The sequence below is a fragment of the Anser brachyrhynchus genome, assembly GCF_964034855.1.
Source record: "Anser brachyrhynchus genome assembly, chromosome: 3".
Lineage (NCBI taxonomy): Eukaryota > Metazoa > Chordata > Aves > Anseriformes > Anatidae > Anser > Anser brachyrhynchus.
Genome location: NC_137696.1, coordinates 124,798,660 through 124,821,991, shown reverse-complemented (window position 1 = coordinate 124,821,991; position 23,332 = coordinate 124,798,660). Strand labels below are relative to the sequence as shown.

The 23,332-nt window shown below is 50.7% G+C and overlaps 1 protein-coding gene across 4 annotated transcripts in view; it reads right to left on the bottom strand.

Moving 5' to 3' along the window:
• The window catches only part of NCOA1 (nuclear receptor coactivator 1), a 166,647-nt gene that overhangs the window by 110,583 nt on the left and 32,732 nt on the right, over window positions 1-23,332 (bottom strand). For all 4 annotated transcript variants that reach the window (XM_080585496.1, XM_080585499.1, XM_080585501.1 and 1 more), the window contains exon 2: window positions 7,375-7,543. The gene's annotated coding sequence lies outside the window, so the exon portion shown is untranslated. The remainder of the gene's footprint in view (window positions 1-7,374; window positions 7,544-23,332) is intronic.

The following is a 23,332-nucleotide window of genomic DNA, read 5'->3' as shown; positions in this document are numbered from 1 at the left end:
AGTTAATTAAAAATCTTAATACGATTCCCGTACTTACGGAAATCATTTACCCCGTGTATAGTCACGGTGTTGACAATGGATGGTAAGTGGCACACGGAGCGATTTCTAATTTTTTTCGTGACTTATCTACTTGTCTGCAAATGCTCCCATCGCTGCTAACAGCTGTAAAATTTATCTGTCCTTCATCTTCAACATGCAGAACAGTTGCTGGATTGCTCCTACCCTGTCATTCATCCATTATTACTCCATCATTTGCACAGACCGCTGCAGCATCCAAAACCCAGCCCCGGCGCTGCGCGAGGGCTGGCGAAATAGCTCTTCATCAACACTGGCATTAGTAACGGCAGGGTGGAAGAGGGCTGGAGTGTGACTGCATACCCGAAGAACAAGCAAACAGCGTCTAATTGTACCGAAGTTACTTCATCGGCTGGAGAAACAGGGATACGATGGGATTAGCATTGTGCTTTGCGGCGGTGCCGTTCTTCGGGGTACGTTCAGCAATAATACGCTTGCACCAACTGGAGAAGCTTCCTGCCTGTTTCTCCATCGGTCAGGAGGCTGCTGCGCGGCTGTATTTTCCATCCAAAGATAGAGTCTGGAGAAATATCGAGCGACGGGGGCTCAATTGTGACATTACACCATTACATTTAAGCAAAAATGCTGCAGCTGTATCTGTACATCATCACTCTGACATGTGCTTCGGTCTCTGATTACCGGCTTTTATGAACCAAAGACGCAGGAGAGAGGGATTAAAGAGGAGACAAATGCAAGAAGTTTGGAGGAGCCTCAGGTTCGGGCGAGACTGAAGCCAACGACAATCGGCAGCTTCACTGCACTCCTCGCTGGGGCGATCGAAGCAGGGGGAAGCACCGATGCCCTGCGGTTAAATAAAGGTGCACGGAAACCCCGGTGGGGATTTGGCACTGCAGGCGGGCGAGGAGAGCGCCGCGGGGTCAGCAATTTGGTCCCGGTGCTGGGGCACTGCTGCTCCCCCTGCTGCACCTGCCCACGGTGCCGGTCTATCTGCGAGGGAAAAGGGTTTTTGCTAGGATTAATTTCATGAAACTCAACTGCTGACCACCTGTGTGAGCACTACAAGTGTTTTGCCTTGCTAGACAAGTTTTTTCTATGCTGTACCAACGGTAATGCATGGATCCATGAGGCATTTCCTATGAATTTTAGCAAATTCCTATTTTAATTGTCTATCAACAGTCATGAGCCTCGTGCCGGCTTTGCAAAAATTGTGCAAACCTCCGCCCACCACAGCGGCCGGTCCACGACCCCCTACCAGAAATAACCCTCCCCACCAGCACCGTTCTGCTTTGTTTGGGCTAATATTTTCTACTCCATCAAGAGTAGAAACCTCCGCCAGGGGAGGTTTAGGTTGGATGTTAGGAAGAACTTCTTTACCGAAAGGGTTGTTAGGCATTGGAATGGGCTGCCCGGGGAAGTGGTTGAGTCACCATCCCTGGAGGTCTTTAAGAGACGTTTAGATGTAGAGCTCAGTAATACGGTTTAGTGGAGGGCTTGGTGGTGTTAGGTCAGAGCTTGGGCTGGGTGATCTTGGAGGTCTCTTCCGACCTGGATGATTCTGTGATTCTGTGAAGATCTCGAACGATCCGTTCCCACACATCGATTTCTTTGCTGTTCTTTCGTTTGTGCGGTTACGGGTTTGGATTGCCCATTCAGATCTGTGTTTGTTGAAGGGTTTTTTTGTTAATCCATCCACTTCTACTCATTTTCTGTCTCCGGACCGCTTCCTGGTACAGTTGCCATATGTTTAACGCTGCCTTTAACACATCCCATTCCTCTCCCAATTTTATTCCGGCGTCTCAATAAAAGATTTTCCCTCCATTTGTTATACATTCAGAGAAACACGGAAACTGCTCAACCGTATAAATCTAACGCTGAAAGACATACAATCCATCTGATATAGCGTTACTTTGTTATTAAAATTCGCTAATTAGTTTGCCTTTCCACTCTTCACACTTGGGCTTAAGACAGCGGAGCATTTCCCCGCAGATGAAGCGCTCCCTGCTTAGCAAACCGTTCACGCTCCTACCAGGAGCGCGCTTTCTCCCAGGTGACGTTTTGCTATCAACTGTAACAAGCAACGGGGCAATTTGCCTTTGATTTTGAATTTCATTTTAACTTCTCAAAATATATTTTAATATACATTCCGCTGTTCATCTGTAGCGGGGATTTGTGACAGCTCCATTAAACAAATGTGTGCCTTTCACGGGATAAAGGAAGGCTGGGATAACAAGGGGAAGGGAGCAGGGCTGGGGAGGGAAAGCACGTTAAAGCCAGGGCTTTATCAACCTCACAAGGCTCCGGAAATCTGCAAGGGGAGGCTGAGGTCTTTACGGAAATAAAAGGCGAAAGCATCGATGGGGTTGTGATTTGCTCCTGCCACCTCGGCCTCTTCGCAGCCGCCGCCGCTCTCCTAGCCCCTAACTCGCCTCCCCGAAAGGGAAGTAAAGATAAGGAAGCAAGGGCTGGGAATAACTGGGGAGGGGACAAGGAGATTTTAGGAAGAACATCGCTCACCTTTCCACCCGCCAGAGCGACGGGGGAGTTCCCACGTAGGAGCTACCCCAGGTGAGCCCCAGGTGAGAGCCATCCCAGGGGAGCGGGCATCGGGCTCTGCACCGTGCTCTGCGGGTGCTGGATTTCTCTCGGTGGCGTCGCTCCTGCCTGCAACGTCCTCAGAAGTGCTCGGCACCACCCGAGGTGCTCCGAGGTGTTGGCACGGCCGGCAGGGCAAGGACCGGAGGAACGCGTAGCGAGGAGGAGCAAAATTCAGATTTGCATCCCTAATCACCAGGATTTCGTGGCTGCTGTGCTCCTGAAGCTCGCTCGTAATGACAATTATGTACCAGCACTTCTGGTTCTAGGAAAGTACAGCTGTAGACGACGCCACTGCCTTCAGCTCACGAGCTTGACTCACCCGTAAATAACAATCACAGAAACCAGTATTCAGGCAAAATGGCCAGGAAATGCTTCAAATTTTGGTCGACGCGAGCAGAACAGCTCCCTGCGATCTGGAAGACGGGCACGTGTGCATTTTAAGGTGCAAACCTGCACGCAGCAGGATCAGCGCGTCGAGAGCTTGCTTCCAGAGAAGCAAACGGAGCCCCGCACCAAGCAAAACCTCGCTGGCACGTACGCGAAGCATCCAAAAACAGCTCCTCGAGGAAGCAGAAACCGGCACAGAAACTCTTCGCACTTTTTGCCAGCCAAGAGGTGGCTTTGGGGGTCTGTGTTTGTTTTCTGAAAGTTTCCCAGAAACAGATCTTCCCAGCCCTGCGTTATTGACAAGCGGTTACTCGCATCAGCACTGCAAAATGATTTGGGTGATAAATGGAAAAAAAAAAAACCCTCCCGTAACTAAAGGCACAAACACTCTCACTGAGGGTTTAACTCTCTCCAAATCCTCCGCTCTCGCAGACAGATCAAAAGCACCGAAGCGAACACAAAGGCAGCTCCGAGCAGGTTTATTTGGTATTTTCAGAAGATAAGAGGGCGTCTTTCTGGGTACCCCGCTGTGCCACGTCTCCCATCAAAGCCATGGAGGGGCAGCGTGTCCTGCAGGACCTGCGCTCGCCTTCCTCTCTCCCTCCACCACCACGACCCTGTCCTGCACCCATGGGGAGGCATCGCTGCCCTGCAGGCCAAACGCTCCCCCACGTCTTTATTACTTGGCGCTGTTTTTTCCCTAAATATTTCCGTGCAGAGCGGATGGAGGGGTGCTCGGTGTGGTCCCGCCGAGGAGCACAGGCAGCGTTTTGCACACTTCTAGTGCTCTCCGAGTCAGCGCCCAGCTGAGCTCCGGGAGAAGCGGAGCCACACCGAAGTGGCGTCCTTGAGAGGCTCGGGGACGTAGCCAACGACACCGACAAAGAGCCACCAAAATAGCTGGAACGATGGAAGAACCAAACAGGCAGGGATTTACAACCACCTATCCGCAGCAAATCCCACAGCATGCAAAGGACGGCGAGTCGTCAGGTCCCGCGAACGCACGGCCTCACTCGAGCGTGCTCTGCAATTAAACGATTCATCGTCTTTGCGGCCCGGGAAGCAGGAATTCCTGCGGGGCAGCAGAGAAGCCAGCAGACTACAAAGCCCCTACGATGCTCAGCGTCACTGCCCCTGAGCGCGGCCCAAGGACTAGGCTGGATTCAAGCAGAAATGGGAAAATCTAAGAAAAAAACGCATTTGCGTAAAATTTCTAGGAACTGCAGGTCAAATTGACAAAGTGGGTTGTTCCAAAAGGGAAGCAAAATAAGTCTGGAAGTTGGATAGAAGCAACCAAAATGGATATAAGCAACGCTCCTGGGCAACCAACACTTAACGCCAGATGAGCAAATCCTCACTCGGGCATTTTAATGTTTTGAAGGGGCTAAGCACCAAAAATTTCTCCCTAATGGAGGAGGCATGTGTCCCAAATACTTCCTGCATGAGCCACGCACCCAAGCTGACCCAACTACAGGATTTACGAGAGCATCCGATGGTGTTTTAGGATTTTAAAAAAGGAACAGAGAAAGATCTCAGATGTGAAACTACAGCCAGCTCCCCCATCAGCACCGCCCTTCCTTCGCTTACAGAGGAGCCCAAGTCACCAGCAGACATCTCAAACCCCATAAATTGTTTTCTTCTCCACGTAAGCCCAAAGCTTTTGTCTCTGGCATTGCGCGGACACCTCTGCAGCACGTAACAAACACCCAGCAGAACGGACAACTTCAACGTCAAGCAAACACGGCCAGCAGCAGCATCAAATGATCAAATAAAAACAAAGAGGGGGGATTCAGCTCAGACCCGAACACCTTCAGCAGTGCGGATGCTGTTAATATCAATGAGAACTGCTTTGCTAGGGACAGCTGGCTGCAACGTCTGCCCTACGAGCACGGAAAGAAACGTGCTGGGAGACTGCACGCCCACGCGCCCGGGCTAACTTTTTAAAAAGGACAGCAAAGAAAAGTCTTGAATATTTTTGTTTAGCAATCTGGAGAGATTCTAGATTATCTACCCGCTGCTAGTGTGGCCGCAGGTGGGCGTGCAGGGCCCACAAAGCCCAGCTCCGAGAAGCAGCGCTGCTGGCACGTGTCCTCTGCAAAGCCACCGAGCTTCGGCCAGCAGCCAGGGGAGCTTTGGCTACAGGGGGCTTGCCTCGTTTGCGCTCTTTGCTCAATAAAAGCAGGCGTCAGGAGAGCCAAACCTGGGGGTCTTGCTTCCCAAAGGGCTGCGAGCTTCTCTGGATAAGTGGGGCTGAAACAACCAAAAGCAACCGAAGGTGAAAGCGCCGCCGCTGCTGCCGGTGTCCGTCCGACTCCAGAGCTCACCTCCGGCAAATACCTCGCACGAGATAGGCTTTATAAAGCGAGATAGGCTTTATAAAGCGTTGCCACACTTGAAAACCTCGTTAACAGCAGGAAATCTATTTAAGGTGGAAGGAACAGGATCATTAAGGAATAAAGAGGGAGTTTCAGCACGGCAAAGACCTAGGGCTAGGGCGGGGAGGCGGCGGGCGCAGCCAGCGTTATTTACAGCTTTTCATCTCAAAGCCCCATCGCGGGATAAAGGGGAAGGGAGCTCCACCAGAGCAAAGCGATTCAGTGCAACGCCAAAATGTCCATTTGCTAGGGGAAAGAATGAAATTTAATAACACGGGGGGGTGGAGGGGAGAAAGAAGAGCAAACAGATGGGAGGTGCCAGGTGGGACAAAGGCAGAGCCCCCCCCGGCTCCCCGCACACACACACACAACTGCGGGGGCTATTTTGCCAGCCCCCGATATCAGGGGAAATCCAGAGCACCTCACTTAAAACTCATCTAGAGCCCTTCCTGCCCGCAGCTATCCGATTTCAGGAGGAGGAATTTAACCCTTCCCCCGGCGGGGCTGCATCTGCCAGCCCGACGCTCTCGGAGCTGCCTCAGCCCACGCACGGCCACGGCCGGGCACCTTATTTGTGCTCGGTGCTTTGGGGAGATTGCAGGGGGGGGGAGAAAAAGAAAAATGTGGAGCCAAGCACGCTGCAAGGTCACCCCGCCGAAGGCTGGATCTGGTCGAGGCGCCGGAGAGAAAGCTAAAGAAATCTCAAGAGTAGCAGGAGCTGGGGGTTTTTGTTTGCTTGTGATATGCTTTCCCCGCTTCCAATCAAAAAGTGGCTGTTATGTACAGAGGGAAAGGTGATCTTTTTTTGCGGTGAAAAAGCCTGAATTCACCTGTTTGTTCATCGGAGGAGTCCGCCAGCGCAGTTTAATCATTAACCGCGCGCACCGCGTCCGGCGCTGCGCCGGGGCTCTGCTGGTGCCTCGTGGCTTGAGGGAGATGCCCAGCAAGAAATCCCCCCCGGGGAACTGGGGCTGCGGAGTCGTGCGGATGACCCGTGGTGACGGCCAGGAACGAGGCACAGCGCCACCAAAGCAATAATGAGTTTTACAGCCAAGCCATCACGCCCAGGCGGAGCTTACCCGAAGCGCAGGACCGCGACAGGGTTACAGCTCCAAAGGCAGACGGAGCAGCGCGACGGCTCGCAGCCATTTGGCCTTTTTTCGCCTTACGGCATGCGAGTCGAAGCCAATTTTCCCATGGAATTAGGGGTACAGGTCCTCCCTGCTCCCAGCAAGCGCTCCCAGTCGTGCTGGAAATCCCGCAGCCATGCAGCTGCTGCAGCCAACCCGTCTTCTTGCTACTTGTTTTCACCGTTCCGTTCATTTCTAAATATATTCTACTGTCTTTCCAAGTTACCGCTCCATTACAACTATTTTCCTTGAAGATATTGCCGGCTGTGGGCAAACCACAGAAGTGTTCAAGCCGTTACATGCATCAGCTAGTAAGTGCTACAAGGATGCTGAGCACACGCTTCTTGCTCTCGAAGTTGTATTAGTCCTTGCCATAAAACATTCTGACTTCCCAAGTTGGCGACTTTTAAAATTCTCCAGTTATGGACTCGATTCACCTGATCAGAAGCCCTTGAACGCTGCGAGCCAGCCTACAATGTAATGACTTACCAAAACCACGCATTGTTCTTTAGCACAAGCCCTCCGCATACCACTCTGCCACCACAGCAATTAGCTATTCAATTTTGCAAAACATATTGAGAAAGAACGGTTGATTCAGGCAATAATTGCATCTTTACGAGCTTTCAAAGCAACTCTTGTAGCTCCGAAGGCGAGGCAGACTGGCTGCACACCTCACGTACGGAAAATAACCCAAAGGAAGCCAAGGACAGAGAGAAACGGTGACTTTTGCCTTCAGCTTTCTCAATAATTAATTCCACATGAAGAGGTGCTCCAGCGAAAGCCACCTCCACAACAGGTTTAAACATATTTTTGCCAGAGGAAAGAAAAAAACCAGAGACCTGAAACCTTACCTCTACCTTCCCGAGGTGAAAGATGGTTCATGGGAAAAACAGGACTCTGCAGGTGATTAAACAGCAACGCCGGCGAATCCTAGGGCTTCAGCAAACACGGGCATCGGCCGTCCATGGGCAGCCTTCGCATGAGTTCTTCAGACAGGGGACCAGCATCAATTACCGAATCCTGCGGAGGAGAAGACAATTTGTCTGCATTATCTTCCAAATAATTCACACGATGCAATTCTCGGCGCTTCGAGTGGGAAAACAGCAGTTAAGGTCAACTGCTAATTCGCAGCAGCATCATTAATAGCTTGTTGACCTTCTCAACGCTATCATTTGCGAGGGTTTTTTTATTATTATTTTTTTGTAGAAGAATTCATCAAGGTTCCTCACGCTGTAAGTTTCTTGGGGGAATAAAGTAAACGAACGCTTTAAGAGTCCAACCAACGTGCATTTTTAATTCTCCCCTCCCTCCTTGCCAGCGCCACTCCTCAGACGTGAAGATTACCCTCCAGGAAAAGGCGGCACGGCCCTGGGAGCAAATCCGCCGTCGCGAGGCGGCATCCGCACAAGCCAGGAGATAAAAACCAGCACCAGAAAATTGCAGCGGGTGTTTACAGGCAACAGGCCGCAGACCACCACCGAACTCGTAAAACGCCGGGATAATTAGACGGTTCGGTGCCGCACAAAGGCGCTGCTAGTAAACTGCCGTTGTTACTAAGCATGGAGCTAGATCTGGATCAAGGGGATTTCTCAAGTCCCTCCTCTTCCGCAGACTTGCTGCATCGCCTTCAATAAGCCGGGGAGCCTCTGAACCCGAGACGAGCATAAATAACGATTTCCCTCCCGAGGCACATACGCTGTAAGAAGACATCGAGCCCGCGATGCGTCCGCGCGCTCCAGCCGTCCGCTCTGCTCTAAGTCACGGCACGGATCGAGAGGAACCTTGCTCCTCTTGATGCCAGCGCAGGTTATTTTAACAAACCCAGGGCCTGCAAAGTCCTCGCTTGGCTGAAAAATAAAATTGTGCTCTTCCTATTACGAAGTATTTGAACAAAAAAGTCATTTCAGCCAAGAACTGCAGAGACGAGCTCCGGAAAATCTCCTCCAAGCCACTCCACGCACTGCAGGCTCCATCTGATCTACCCGGCCACCACCAAGACAAGTCACAACATTGTTTTTAAGTTTTATTTGTAGCAGCTAGAGGATGCAATTAATCTTCATCAGCCTGAGCCACCTAAGAGCTGATAGGAAACCCAGACGTGTATTTGTGGGGTCCCTCTGCAGCCACCCCACGGAGGTGCCCGTGGAGGTGCCCAGACATCGCAGCTCAGCACGCGGGGCTGGCAGCAAACCCTTCTCGTTTTAATTGCCTTACTTTGATTTTTTTTCTTCCTTGCTGGCTCAGCCCAGGGTCAGAAACACAGTTAGGCTGTGGGGCCAGGAATGGGACGGGAGGAGGCAGCAGGGGGATCGGGTTTGGTCCCCAAGGAACCGCCAAGTCCAGAGCCCACATTAGGGCGAGGAATTACTTCCAGGACGTGCCTGTTTCCCTCCTCTCTCTTACACAGGGTTACGGCACTTCTAGGTTACGTTCAGGGCTCCAAACCCAGCACCTGCGGTGAGATGAGGGCAGCACCACCGTTAGCTCAGCACCATCGCTGCTCCCGCTATTACAAAAGAAGTCGGATGGAGCTGATCTCTAGCTCCAGCTTGTATGGAGTTAGATCTTAATAACGCAGCCATCGTTAGCAGTACGACCACTGTAAGTCACTCGTTATGATTTATTCACGCAAAATCAGGGAAGGCAAAAGGAGGGAGGCCGAAACCAGCAGCAGCATCTCCGAGGCACTGACAAGGAACGGCTCGGGAAGCGCAGGGATCTGCACCCCAAAAGGCACGGCGCAAGGAGAGGGGATGCCCCTGATGCCCCCCGCTCCATACACACGGGCACAGGAATGGGCACGAAGGTCCAGAAGAGGAAGAAAGAGCATCTTAATGCCATCCACGACAGCTCTTGAGCATACACAGGGATTGCGATGAAAGCTAGAAGTCAGCAGCGGCCGTGGCTGTTGAAATCGCTTCCACCAAGTTGCTCATTAGAACAAAACCTAAAGCAACATCCCCCATCCTCAGCGTGCTGGGAGGGCTGCGCTCACCTCCCTTAGGACAAAGAGATGGGATGGTTCGAAGGAGGGAGGGTTAAAAACAGGAAAACATAAATACTGACGGCAACGGTGAGTACGTGTTTGCAGAGTCCCGGGGTGAGGTGTGTGGCGGGGCGGGGATTTGGCTCCTGGGGGTAAAAAGGGAAGTTGGTTGTGTTTTAAAAATATAAACTGCCCGTCTCAAGCCGGCCCCAATGGAAAGGAAAGCAACTATCAGAATATATATTTATTATATATAAATGTATACATATTTATATATATATATAATCTGTATATTAGAATTATATATATAATCTGTATATTAGAATTATATTATATATTATATATTATATATTATATATTATATATTATATATTATATATTATATATCGTATACAATATATCATATATTATATATTATTGTTATAGTATATATTATTATAATTATATTATATAGAATATTTATATATATATATATAAAACGGAGAGAAGAACAAGTAAACTGTTGGCATATTAAAATCCATGAGAAATGAAGCGATACAAAAGAGCAAGAGAAGCCAACAGGCACGAGAAGAACACGGTACTCGTGGGTTTGAGCGCACCGAGGTATCCACACTACCTAGGAACAGGGAATTCAGGCAGGGGCTGAGGACCGTCGCTGCACGGGACCAGAGCAGCTACCAGCGATATCACGGGAACGGCAGAAGAATGCAACAAATATTCCTGGTTTTTTTTTAATTAAGAAAGGAACCCGACGGTTTAGGCGAGCTGCAGGATGATACGGAAACGTTTCCTACTCCAAACAGCATTTCAGGCAGCTGGGAAACAACAGCTATCGGCGCTGGTCATTTTAAAGCAATTGATCTTCACCTGGATCTTCAAGAGATCTTCACCCCGAGCACCATTTATCTCACTTTTCAGCAAGTTTTAACTTTGGAGGACTGAGAGCACCGAAGGAAACACTGCTGGGCCAATATTTTAACCACCAGGAGGGCGACAAAGAGAGCAGCAAGCGATCAGCCCAGCCCACATCCCAGGCAGGCGAGGGACACGCTGCTGCTATAACCCCCGATCAGGAATCAGAGGAAGCGAATGACTGATGTCTATCAGCACAGATCACTTGTGGCTGTTTTCGCCAGGATTACAAGGTCGGCTGCAAACCCTACCAGCTCTGATGCAACGTACTTGGAGTTCTGTAAATCATTGAACTTTGCAGAGTATGATTTCTCAAGTCACTGGAATTGCATTACATAACACGGGATATATTAAATAGATTAATAATTGGCCAAGCGACAAGTCATAAAATCTAACTAGATCATCATTAATCACGTGCTCGTGCTGAAATCCCAGCGGGATCGGTTCTCGTGCCCTACATTACTCATTTCCCTGCAGGTCACAAGCAAAACTCAAGCTCACGCCGACTCCAAAGGCTTGCAAGCAATAAAGGACACCAGATCTGCATCTTTTACCACGCCGACTACAAGCAAAGACGTCACACATCTTTATCAACAAACGCAAACTTGCGTCTAGGAACAGAAACCCTTCCCAGGCCAGAGGAGGGACGCACCAACAGCGGATGAAGTTAGCAGCAGCCTGCTTGGTGCAGCAACACGGCAGCAACAAATGAAAGTAGCAGGTGGCGAGTCCAAAACCAAACCAGAAACGGAGGTTTCTTCGCACACGACCCAGCGCGGTGCTCGAGCTCCTCGCCACAGGATGTTGTGCACGCTGAGAGGCTGTGCGAGCTTGAGGGGGGGGGACTGGACACGCCACAGAGCAAAAATCCCCCGGTGGTTGCTAAATACGACGGAAATCATCTCTGGCTGAGAGAGTCCTGGCCACGTTAAACGAGCAGAGGCTGGAGAGCCGGGCGAGTGTCCTGCAGTGCTTGCATCCTCTTGGAGGCTGCACTTATAGAAACCGGCTCCAGTCAATGCAGATCCCTTAATGCCATCCTTAGAAGAGCAAACATCACTGTAAAGCAGTAATTTTGGAACAGAGACCGTGGGGGCTGCGTCGCCCTGCCCCTGGCACAGCAGCACAGCGAAACCGGGGAGATTCACGAATGACAACGCAAGCGGCTGCAAGGACGCTGAGAGACCCAAGGTTTTAAGGAGAAGATTAGAGGTGACTGCATCGCCACCTGTAAATGCCCACCTTCAGAGAAAAACGTAGACACCAGGTAATTCAGACCAAGAGGTAAAAGAAACCAGGGAGCCAAGAGCCACACACCGTGCTGACAAGGTCGCACGAGACACTCGGTGCAGGAATTCAGGAGTGAGAACAACTGGACGACCTTACACCAATCAATTTTGGCACCGGATATTTAAGAACAACAACCCCCAGCCCACTGTTTCAAACAGATCAGAAGCCAGGAGGTCCCGCAGCCCCTCGTACAGGGCATCGCGGCAGGTAACAACAACAACCTCTCCTTCTCCAGAGGTGGGGAAACCCTGGCACGTTTTCTCGCCCTGAATTACGCGATTCTGCTAAGCTGGCTCAGGTCGGGGAGGCTGCAGGGCTGCTCTCCATGAGTCGACGGCAGCCCACGAGCAGGGGAAGCGGCCGTCCCACTGCCAGCAGCCCGGGAACGGCAGAAAAGAGTTAAAAGAGCTGAATCTTGGCTTTCCTTCCCAGAGCACGGCACCTGGAGGCAATAATAAAAGTCACTTTACAAGTGGTATTATGCACGAGCTTTCAGCTGAAGATATAAAGACACCTGGAGGACAGGCAGAGGAAATACGTATCCATAGGTTACATGCATCAACAGCACTGGATATTTTCCCCCTCACCAGAAAGCCTTTTAATTAGTAGGAATATGCATTTAGAGACTTCCAACGTTAAAAAAAAAAAAAAAGTCCTTTCAATAAAGCTCGCATTGACTGGTGATCTTTGCTCTTGCATTTTCGTCCAAAATCCTGCGCTCAGCGTTTCTTGCTCACACTATTGACACCTTCCACTGAAAGGCGTGAAGTGAGGTTTTAAAAGCGGCCACATCTTTCCCCAATTCCGCAACCCAACAAAGAGAGATTGAAATACCCGATGTAAGTCAACGGACTGCACCGTGCATTTGAAAACGTGGTCAAAGACACACGGGAGTGCCTGGCACCTTGCTGGGCCCATCAGGCTTTCCATTCACGCGCCTACTTTGAAGCTGTGCTGATCAGTGTAAAAAATCAGAGGAGAGTATAAAGGGGCTAAGGTCTAGCACGGCGTTTAAGCCCAAGAACAACCGATAATACGTATTTGAGTAAAATACATCCACTAAACCATCTCAGATGTTCCAGCGGCCAGAAGAACAACTTCCATCACCCTCAGCCCAGGCTAGATCTCGCCCCAAACCTTTCAGCTTCAGCTCACGCCAGCACTTAGAGCCCCTCGAAGCCACGGGATTTTTCAGCCAGAGCCCCCACGAGGCTCGGCCAGCGAGCGGTCAGCGCTGACCGCGCAAAGCAGGCATCTTTCAGTCGCGTTTTAAATGTTTCACTGATATTTCCTAGCTAATAAATGACACCCTGCCATAAAAAAGCAAGCAGGGAGGAGTTAAGGAGGATTTACTGTTGGTCGTATGCTGACAAAATCCCTCGTGTACTTCCTTGTTGCTCACTGCTGGGCTGTGCGTAGCGAGGACACCAGGAGAGCAGCCTGCCTGCGAGAAAGATGCTGCACCAAAGCTTTTTTGCGGCTCCTCCGCACTCCAAGGCTGTTGGGCCAGTGTAAAAACCTCCTTTTTAGCTGTATTTAATCTCCCTGGAGTGAAGACACTCAGGCAGCAGTTTCCAGGCAATGCTAACACTCACTACCTCCCCCCCCCCCCCCAAAAAAAACGCACCCACTTTCAGGTGCCCTTTAAATTTGATTTTGCTTAAAAACTTAAACGTTTTTGAGCATCTGGAAAGCCTCTTCTTCTCCTTATCTCCTTTTTCATGTGCTGCTGCCTGATTTATACCCGATACCAAGCGGAGACACGGAGAGCAGAGCCATTTTGCAAGAGGGCTCAATCTGCTTTGCCAGTCCGCTGTCGCAAATTAAAAGGTCAGAAAAACAATCGCTGTATTTGGAAAGAATAATTTTACACAACTAAGAAGGCAGCAACAACAACAACAAAAAACATTAACTTTGTTCCAGTAAAGTGAGCTGTCTTATCTGCTCATGAGGAAGTTTAATAAACAGCTCTCTGTGCTTCTTAGGTTTCTGAACGCCTGCCAGGTTTTGCAGGGATCTTGCTTGTCCTAGCAGCGACTGCAGGGCTTTAAATGAAAAGCAGAAAGTGTAAAATGTTTTTTTCAGAAGAAATCCGAAAAAGAAATTGATCGGTTTTGTTAGTTTAGCCAATTGATAACGACAGGCAATGCTGCGACTGGAGTTACAGCTGCGGATTGCTCCTGCTGACAGCGATCGGGCCCTATGAACTGTCTGCTGGCTCCTGCTCCTGGGGATGCTGGCGGGGCTGAAGGGGCTGCCACGCTGCGAAACGTGGGGCTCGACCTCCTGAGAGACGGGCGAGGAGCAAAAAAAGAAGGAAAAACATCATCAAGGGAAAGGAAAAGCCACATTCGTGCATTCGAGTCCGAGTACGGAACATCCTCCAGCGGGTCTCCGCGCCTCCTGCGCCCACGAATGCTCACCCCGCCGTAAATCTGAGCCTTCCACCCGCCTCATCGAAATGCAGAGCTCAGAGTTGCCGCTTTTGGTGTCTACACAAACCGCTGTTGTTCCGAACCAGCCCAAAACTCCCCAAGTGCTGCAAACCCCCAGCGGCGCTTCGCTGGCCCCAGTCACCCAGCCGGGACGCTTCAGGAGCTCCCGTCCCGAAAAGGCAGGAGGTACAGCAGTCCAAACCTCGCCCTTGGCACAACTTGGCCATTATCTACCCCTCTGAGCTCCGGGGAGCACCAAAATTACTGCAGGACCCTGCAAAGAGAGAAAGCAGAAAGCTCTTCAGGGGGCAACGCTTCCCAAGGGAGTTTCGGCCGTCGCTGCCACCGCGCCCGCCAGCGGGACTCCGGTTCTGCACGTCCTTTAAAACGCAGGAATCCGGGGTAAGAAACATCTTCGGCACTCCAAATCCTGACCGTCAAACTACCAGACATCAGAGAGCCGAGATGAATCCTCCCGCCTGCCAGCTAAGGCAGGAACTTCATTAATTACTGAAGGAAGCTGAGACGGAGGCAGACCGAAAGCAGAAGCGTGCCTTAAAGGGGGCAGGAAAAGCCCCAAACCAACCAAACCCAAAGCGTTTTCCTTTCCCCGCGCCACCCGGCACCCCGTCCGCTACGTTTTGCTCGGTGACTGCCAACTCAATCCACGGCTTGCTCCTCGCCCGAGGATCACCAGATTCGCGTCCCAATACTCTCAAGTCATTAACCGCCCTAACGGCACGCTTCGTATTAGTTCGTAATAACTTCCTGATAGAGATTAGATCGGCCTTTGCTCCTCCTTCACCGGCTGAGGCTGAGCTCTGTGGAGCTCAGATATCGCCCTAATTTTTGGGACGGCGTCCGCGTTCCCAGAACCTTCGCTTTCTCTCATTAGGACCCGTTTGGCTCCCAGCCAAACGACACACAAATAATCATTTACACGGCTACGTGTTCCTGCGTTGCTCGGGTCCCTTCTCTTCCCGAGCCTAACCGTTATCTTAAGAAGCGTCTGCTGTCATCGGCAAACTGCTTTGTCAGACCGATGCCAAGGGGCGATAACCGCTCGCTTTCCTGATGTCAGCTCCTTGGGAACGCTGCGATGGCATTGCGTTTCCACAGGGCTCTACTTGGAGCTATCTCTAAGTAATCCAGCAGAGACGATCTCGTACAGAAGAGAATAACTGCTCTGAAGAGCCGTGCAAATGCTAATGCCATGTGCTGCAAAGACGGCGCATGTTTGGGAGTGGAATTGAAGCTGCCACAAGGTCCCTGTTCCCACAAACCCAGCTGCTTCCAAAAATGAAATAAAAATCATTAATCTGAGTTCTCCCCCAAAGAACCATCCTGCTCCGAGGACCGTGCGGCTGACTTTTCAATCTTTTCCACCTTTTTTCTCTCCCTCTGCTCAAAGCCCGTGACAAAGGCAAGCGAAGGCGAAGCGATGCCCGAGCACGCGGATATACCACGGCGGATATACCACGGCGCTGCGCTCGGCCCCTCGCCATCGCTCCAACAGCTGTGCGCTGGATTACAAGGATGTGGTGCGGTACTTTAAACTGTTTACTTTCTTCCTATCCCTCATTAAAACGTGCTTAATAACAAACACCAGCAGCCTAGGACAGATGTTCTTGCCTCGTTTTCTTCCGCCACAAAATGCAGTTTTAAAAAAAGCTAATGGAAAAGGGCACCGTGTCTTAAACAGACCACGGATATTGTATATAAAATTAGAGAGGTTTCAACAATTTTAGTTCGTTTGTTAACACAGTGAGGGTGCTCTGGAGTCCAACAGACACAACTTTGATATTAATTTGCACATCTGGACTTCTAGCTCTTAATCATCACCATCTTATGCTCTTCAACGCTAAAGATGCTTTATCGTCCTGGTATCGAACCCAATCCTCCCTGGCACGGGAGGGAGGCCCTTAGACATCGGGAAATCCCAATTATCTTGATTTCAAGGATTTCAGAATTTCACCTAAATCAGACCTCAAACATCCTTTCCCGAGGGCTTGGGCCATGCTGTTTGATGGGAAAAATATCAGGGGAGTAGTTTCCAAACAGGTGTTCCACGGCAGATGCCTCCTCATACCCATCCCCAAAGGGCACAACCAAGGGGATACATCTTCCCGGCCAGCACCGACAACATAAACATGTAGTCCACACCTTCAGGAGCTCCTCATACATTTGCAAAGACGTAATTCAGCCAGAATAACAACTACGTCCAGCGGGGGGAATAAAAACCCGCAAGGAAGGAGGCTCAGGCGAGGAGCTGTGCGGGGAGCCACGGCCGGGCTCGGCAGCAGGGCGGTCACTCGAGCCCTCGAGAGCTCTCGGCTCCAAAGCAAGCTTAAGTGGAAGATGCAACGCACTCTGCAGCACCAAGCAGACGCGTTTCTAACACAAACAGCCCTGTCCTCGGGCCCACGATTTCAGATCTGTATCTCGTCCTCTTTATTGAAGCCAAACTGTGGCAGAGCTCCTTATACCCGAAGCAGTTTGGAAGTTTCAGAGAAGCTGACTAACGGGTTTCTTTTAAAAAGCAAAGCTGCTGGAATCGTTTTAGGATGTTCAACGCGTCTCAAGTGCCACGTCTTAACGATTAAATATATTGGGATGGTGGAGAGGAAAAAAAGAAGTGAAGGAGACTTTCAGAAACAACTGGCACTTGGAGATGTGGAAAGCTGCGCTGCTCCCTCTGCCCCCATTACTCACGTCACTGCAGCTGAAATTTTGATACAACGCAGATAACTCAGATAACAGACTGGATATTCATCCAGGGGTACTGCATTTACCCTAATCCCTGGCTGCCCATTAAATAACCCAAAGCCTATTAATGCTAAGAAAACAATTATGCTGGAATTCCAACTCCGTATACTACGGAATACAATAATTCCATATATGCACCACATAAGAATATGTAGTTACGGATACAGAAAGAAAACTCAGTAGTAAAAAGGTAATTTGGGGGATTCTGAGTGAAAAAAAAGGTCAAGCAAAACCTGCACCATTGCTACGTTACTGCACGCTAAAATACGATGCTGTTTCAACAGCTGAAAATGTGTTTATCCTGTTTGATTATTTCAGTATGATGCTTGGAAAAAAAAATAAAAAAAAGAGACTTTGTGAAAAGCCGAATTACTTAAAGCAGTAAGAACACTTGCGGGAGGTTTCAAAGTCAGGACCCAGCAGCCTGCCTTCCTGCTGCTCTGGAAATAAGAGGATCACCAGGAACGGGTGCCTGCCTTCATGGAGAGATGAAGTTAACCCGACAGCTTTGCATCTTCATCTCCATGTACTCGTGCTTTCTAATAAATAAAAATAAAAAATTAAAATATATATATATATTAAAAAAAACAGCAATTTCACAATGTTTTAAGTTCACCTGCAGTCACCATTTCGGCTATTTGAATGATTTGCCCGCATCTATCCCCGTTGCAAATGGGGAACGCGGGGCAGCATTGCAGCCCGCCGTCCCACTGACTGCGCTGCGTGCCCCCCGCACGCCCTGCCCTGCTGGGGAAGGCTTCGTGGTCCCTGCTGCTCTCACCGGCCATCACCCCGTAACTTCCACATGTAAGGCCCGAGCCCCATCAGGGCTGGGGGGGGGAAAAGCAGATCTGTGGCAGTTAATGGGGCTGAGCCTGCGGAGCAGAGGGAGCCGCAGCAGAAAAGCCAGGGGCCAACCACCGCTTCCCCTTTCTCCTCAAATCGCTCATGAAAACCCCTGCTGCCCAGCCTGCTTTCCCGTGATTTCAGCAAATGGCAGCAAAAGGTGATTCCGACCCCAAAGGCAGACCGGAGAGTGCAGGTCCCCAGCCCTCTGCACCCCATCGCAGCGCAGCACCCCATCACAGCGCAGCATCTCGCTGCTTTTCCAGGCAGCCTGCGATCCCAGCCAGGCACAGGCAGGGCTGGAAAAGGCCCTTTCCAAGACGGGTGCTTATAAAAAAAAGCATTTCCTAAAGGAAGCCACGCAGCGTGAATGCAATGGTCTAAAAGAGGGGGGAAATGCTGCTTACAGACCGCTCTAAGGCAACGTGTTGAGAACTGTTTTCTGCAAAAGCTGTCAGAAATCCAGACGCTCCGGGCGAACCAGCCCACTCCGCTCGAGCTTCTTCCACCCCTGACTCCGAGCCCAAGCTCCCCGCTGCTTTGAGCCCTTCAGCGAGCACGGCTCCGGCATCAGAGGACGTGGCCGAGGGCTTCCACCTGTGGCTCGCGGCACCCCGAGCAACCCCGCTGCTGCGAAGCCCCTCAAACTCGCCCCACAGCACTGCGACTCCTTTTCAGAATGAAAAGCAGATGGTAAAGGAATCAAAGCGCGTGCAAGCAGAGCAGTTATCTAAGTTCCTGAGAGCCAATGTCCCTCGTCGCTCTCCAGCCGAAGCGCACGGCTTTCAGATTTACAGCCCGGACTCCGATCCGATCCCAGGTTTGCCATAGCGGGGAATTTCCTTCTCCTTTTCCAACAGCAGCTCCGCAACCACACGCATTCAGCAGTTCCTGAGCCAATCCTGCTCCGAAGCCTCAGCAGGAAGGAAATAAGGAGCAGCTACCCAAGAGGTGGCACCAAGATGCGCTCTGCTGAAGAAACTTGCACATCTCCTGCCTAAAAATACCGCGCCTCCCGCAGGAAAGGCTGCATCTCCCGGAAAAAAAAATAACTCGGTGTCTCCATTTGAGGGCAGAATTTGATGTGCCCATTTCTGGCAAGCGAACAGCTCAGATAGAAATTCGGAAGCGTCACCTCCACGTCCCTTTGATCCACCAGCAGCGGCCGAAGGGCAGCGTGTTTCTTGGTGAAGCCACCTGCAAGAAGCCGAGGGCTCCGGACCCTTCGGGTGCTCCCAGCCACGGGAGAGAAAACCACGGGCAGGATGAGGTTGAGCATCCCAGCCAGCACCCCTTCGGGCACGTTCAGGGAATGCCAAACCCCGCTTGCCAGGGCTGTTTTTAATTGCAGACCCATCTCCTAAGAAGCACTGAAGAGAAGAAGCAGCGTGGCGAGAAGTGGAGATATTTGGGCAGAAGACACCAGGGTGGGGAAGAAGCTCCCTCAGGTCCCCAGCAGCCCCGAACGTGGCCCGGTGATTCCTCCATCAAGCCCATGAATTCTGACCGTCTCTAATTCCGCTTCATTCACATACCTAGAAAGAGAGCTTAGAAAAACACATCTCGGCTGAAGCACCCATATAATGTGGATTAATCCTCCGGCCACGTTTCCACGAGAGCACCCAGGTTGCAGTCCACTGCACAGAAACATTGTGGGGAGGAAGAGAAAACTGCAAATCCAGCAAAAAGCGGCCAGCCCCGCGTTACAGGTGGCAACCAAAGTGACCTCCCTGCAGCATCTCCGTCCTGCTCACTGCGTGGAAGGAAAGGCGCCCGAGCAAGGCGGCGTTTATCGCTCCTCGCGGCAGCAAAACGAACCAGGAGCACGTGCATAAAAGAGAAGGGAGAAGGAGAGGCTGGGAAGCCGCACGAGCTTCCTCCTGCTTCATTTTCTGCAGGTGCGCAATGGGAATTACTGGCACCGGCACCTTCTGAAGCGCTGTGTGATTTGCTCGCTTCGCCTTGCAGAGCAGCAGCGTCTCCAACACGAGTGACTTTGAAAAACCGTCACCGATCTGGGAAAGGAAATTGCACGAATCCAAGCAGATGGCTAATCAAAAGGTTAGCTGCTGGATCGCCAGCCAGAGGAAATAAGATTTTTCCCCGGCGAAAATAAATCACATGAATAACGTAAACACCGGTGGCTTAAGTCAAAATAAAAGTTTAGTGTAATTTGGACTTAATACCTCCATCTTCAACCCGCTATCAAGGCGCTCCTGACTTTCAGCAGCTGAGTGCTAAAATAACCGTGGTCCTGCCCCGGTCCCGGCAGGCAGCAGCTCGCAGCACGGACTGCTGGTCACGTTCCCAAAATGCAAACGGGTACAAAGAAAGGCATCTGCGGTTCATTTCGGGGGCAAGATTTTCATTTATCGGCAGCCAAACTCGTCGGACTGTCACATAACCCGAGCTGCAGCTTGGTTGGAGGAGCTCTTGGCGTTTGTTTTCTTTTTGTGTCAAACACATAAAATACAAATGGATGACGCTGAGGTCCCACCACATGCTGGTAAGAGCTGGTAAGCAAGCACTGGTCTGCGGCAAGAGACATTTTTAAAATCGGCTGTTCGGGGATGAGCTTTATATATAAAATTTCCATGGTTACCTCCATGCAAGTTACCATGGATTAGACGGGACTAAGCACTTATTTTTCCGAAGCCATTTATGAGCATTTAAGAGATTTTTCCGTTCTTGCCTCAAAGTATTTCATACCATTAGCCACTGTTTTTCTGATCACATCCATTATGTATTAAGTCCTAACCAAAACTTAATTTTATGCTTTTACAGTTTACACGAGCCGCATTAGGGATGCATGCGATCGGGAGATACGGCATACATTTGTATAAAACGTCGAGCTAATTTTGACAGCTAGCAAAGTCATAGCGTGAATTCAAGGCTACGAGGAAAGATTTCATCCTTCTACCGGAGGAGACAGCGATTGGATCAAAGAGATTTTTCCAGATGTTCGAAGAGAAGTCAGGGGCTGTACCCGCATCCATAACTGTGGCCAACAGCTACGCAGCAGCATTTAAATGGTATTAATGATTCCTGCCAGCTCTGAAGGAAACCAAGGTAAAGCAGCGGTGTTTTCAGTCCAAAGAATAAAACCCTGAAGAGTATACAAATTAGACTTGTCGGTGCTCAGCACCACTTATGGAAAAACTCTCACCTGGGAAGGATTTCTGTATTAGTAGTTCAAGGAATACCAATGTCTTTTTACCAACATCTCCAAGATTTATTTTAAGTGCTCTACGAAAAAGAATACTGTTTCACAAGGGATGCCAATGTGTGATGAAGAGCTGAGCTTGAACATCAGCTGCTCCGTCGGGAGGACACATTCTGCTCAGCGAAATGGGTCACATCCAGCCCGAGCTGAGCTGCTCGGGTACAATGAACAGCGGCCCCATTTCTGCGCTGGAATTTATTTCTGCTCAGCAGCCAGCCTTGCCTTGTTTCACACACCAAGAGCCACCAAACCCTACCAGCCTCAATCCTCCCACCCCACAAATACCCACGCCGTGCCCCTTCTTTCTCTCCCCTATACACTGCGTAAATAAAATCCCCCCAAAGGTAAGGCAGAGCAGGCGAACAGTTCATCTGAAAGGTCTCGGTCCCACCTGACTGGGACTACGGGTGTGCTAAAATGGAATTAAGACACAGAAAATGAGTTACACGCCCCTGTTATTTGCAGCCCTACTTATCTTCCTCAAACTGCCAGAGGCATCTTAATCCCTGCTTTCAAGAGAATCGGTTCTTCAAATGAAAGGCAAGTCATTTTCAAAGCCAGCCAGCCCAGAGGGGCACGGGCTTGCCCAACTGCCGCCCCCGAGGGGTCCCTGAACGCCAGCAGAAGACATTTGGGAGACCCCCTAGCCCGGGATCCAGCGGGATCCTCCTCGGGATCCACTGCTGCAGCCCTGCCCTCGTTGGGCACGGGGCCAAGAAGCATTAAAGACGATTTAATCCCCCAAGAGGCAGTAGGAAAATCGCGAACTTATCCGGCTGTTGCGATAAAGACATCACTTGGGTGCCGCGCGCCTCGGCGCCCGTGGGAGTCGCACGGAGCGGTTTCTCTTCGAGGCATTATCGCGCACACAGCGTGCAACAGATGGCTGGGACGTGGCTGAGCTGGAGGTTTCGACCACATCAATATTCCCCTAAGTTAAAACAGCTTCCCATGGAGTTTTGGAAGCAAAGGTTCGTTTGGATACTGTGCAAATTTAGTCTCCCTACTTCGGGACATTTTTTGAGGACATGCAGATAAGCGCTGATTTTAAGAAAACACACTACAGAACAGCCATATATGCAGATGAAAGGGAACTATATTTTTTTAACCGAATAAAAGACATTGCAAAACACTAACATATGCAAAATACGCTTCAAAAACGATTTATTTTTTTCCAGATCAATCCTAAACAAGAGCTCCTTGTGATCAAAACCACACAGGGATCTAAAAATAGCTGGCCAGGGAAAACACTAAGCAAACATTTTAAGGATGCTTCCTCTTTTGAAGGGATTTATTCACTATTTTTTTGGTTTTCTTTCTTTCTTTCGAGGTTCCCAGCACTGGTTGGGTGTGAGGGGGGAGGCAGCGCCACGGGACCGGCCTCCTTCTGGCCTCGCTTGGCCAGAGGAGCCCGGCACCACACGAGGACACCATGTCAGCACACCTGCACCTTTTTAAAGAGATCTGAGAGCGTGGAGCAGTTGCTGAAGCCATCCACGCCGGGAGCAGCCCATCCGCAACCAGTTTGTGCTTCCAGCCGTGCCGCAGCGAGTCGCCTCCCTGCCGTTTGAAGTCCGGGGCGAGCTCGCTCCATCGCAATTCTCGCCTGCAAGTAGCTGCCTGCGGCAGCCGGCGGCGGGGCCAAGGCTCCTCTCCGCTTCGGATAGCTCTCTCCAGAAGAACTTGTTTAGTAAAAAGACCGTGGAAGCTTCTGAAAATTGGAGAAACGAGGGCAAACGGCATTAAAAAAGTCCTTCCTGGAGCAGGCTGTCTGAGAGGCTCTCCGCTGCGCGCCTCCCGCTAGGCCGCACAGGCCAAAGCCGAGAGCTGCCTGTGGATTGAGCACACTGCTTTGGGGAATGATGCTTTTCCTAGGTTAGAACAACAAGAGGCTTTTTGAGGAGGCACTTGATATCCAGCCTCGCTGGGCTCTGCAGAAGGTCCCCGTGTGGAGAGCAAAGCTTTGCCCCCACAGGACGAGGACACGCCAGCGCGCTCCACACAAGCAGGCCAGCCTCAGACACACCACAAGAAACGAGCCGCGTGCTGCTTCCCTTCCATCCCGCGGTTATCTGCCTCTCTCCTTCCAAACACCCCCCCTCGTTTCCTCAAATTTTCACTAAATCTGTATAAAATTTGCACCACCTTGGCCACAAAATGCCCTCCACCTCTCCACACAGAGATTTCACTTCAGTTGTGCCGCTCACTTTGCGCCGTACTCGCCATCAGCAGCTTCTGGTTCTGCTCCCCTCACCTTTCCCCGACAGACCCCCAAGTGCTCAGAAACCAGCCCCAAAGTCCTCCACAAACCGAGGCGAGGCTTCGGACACCCGGGAGAGAGGCCCTAACCT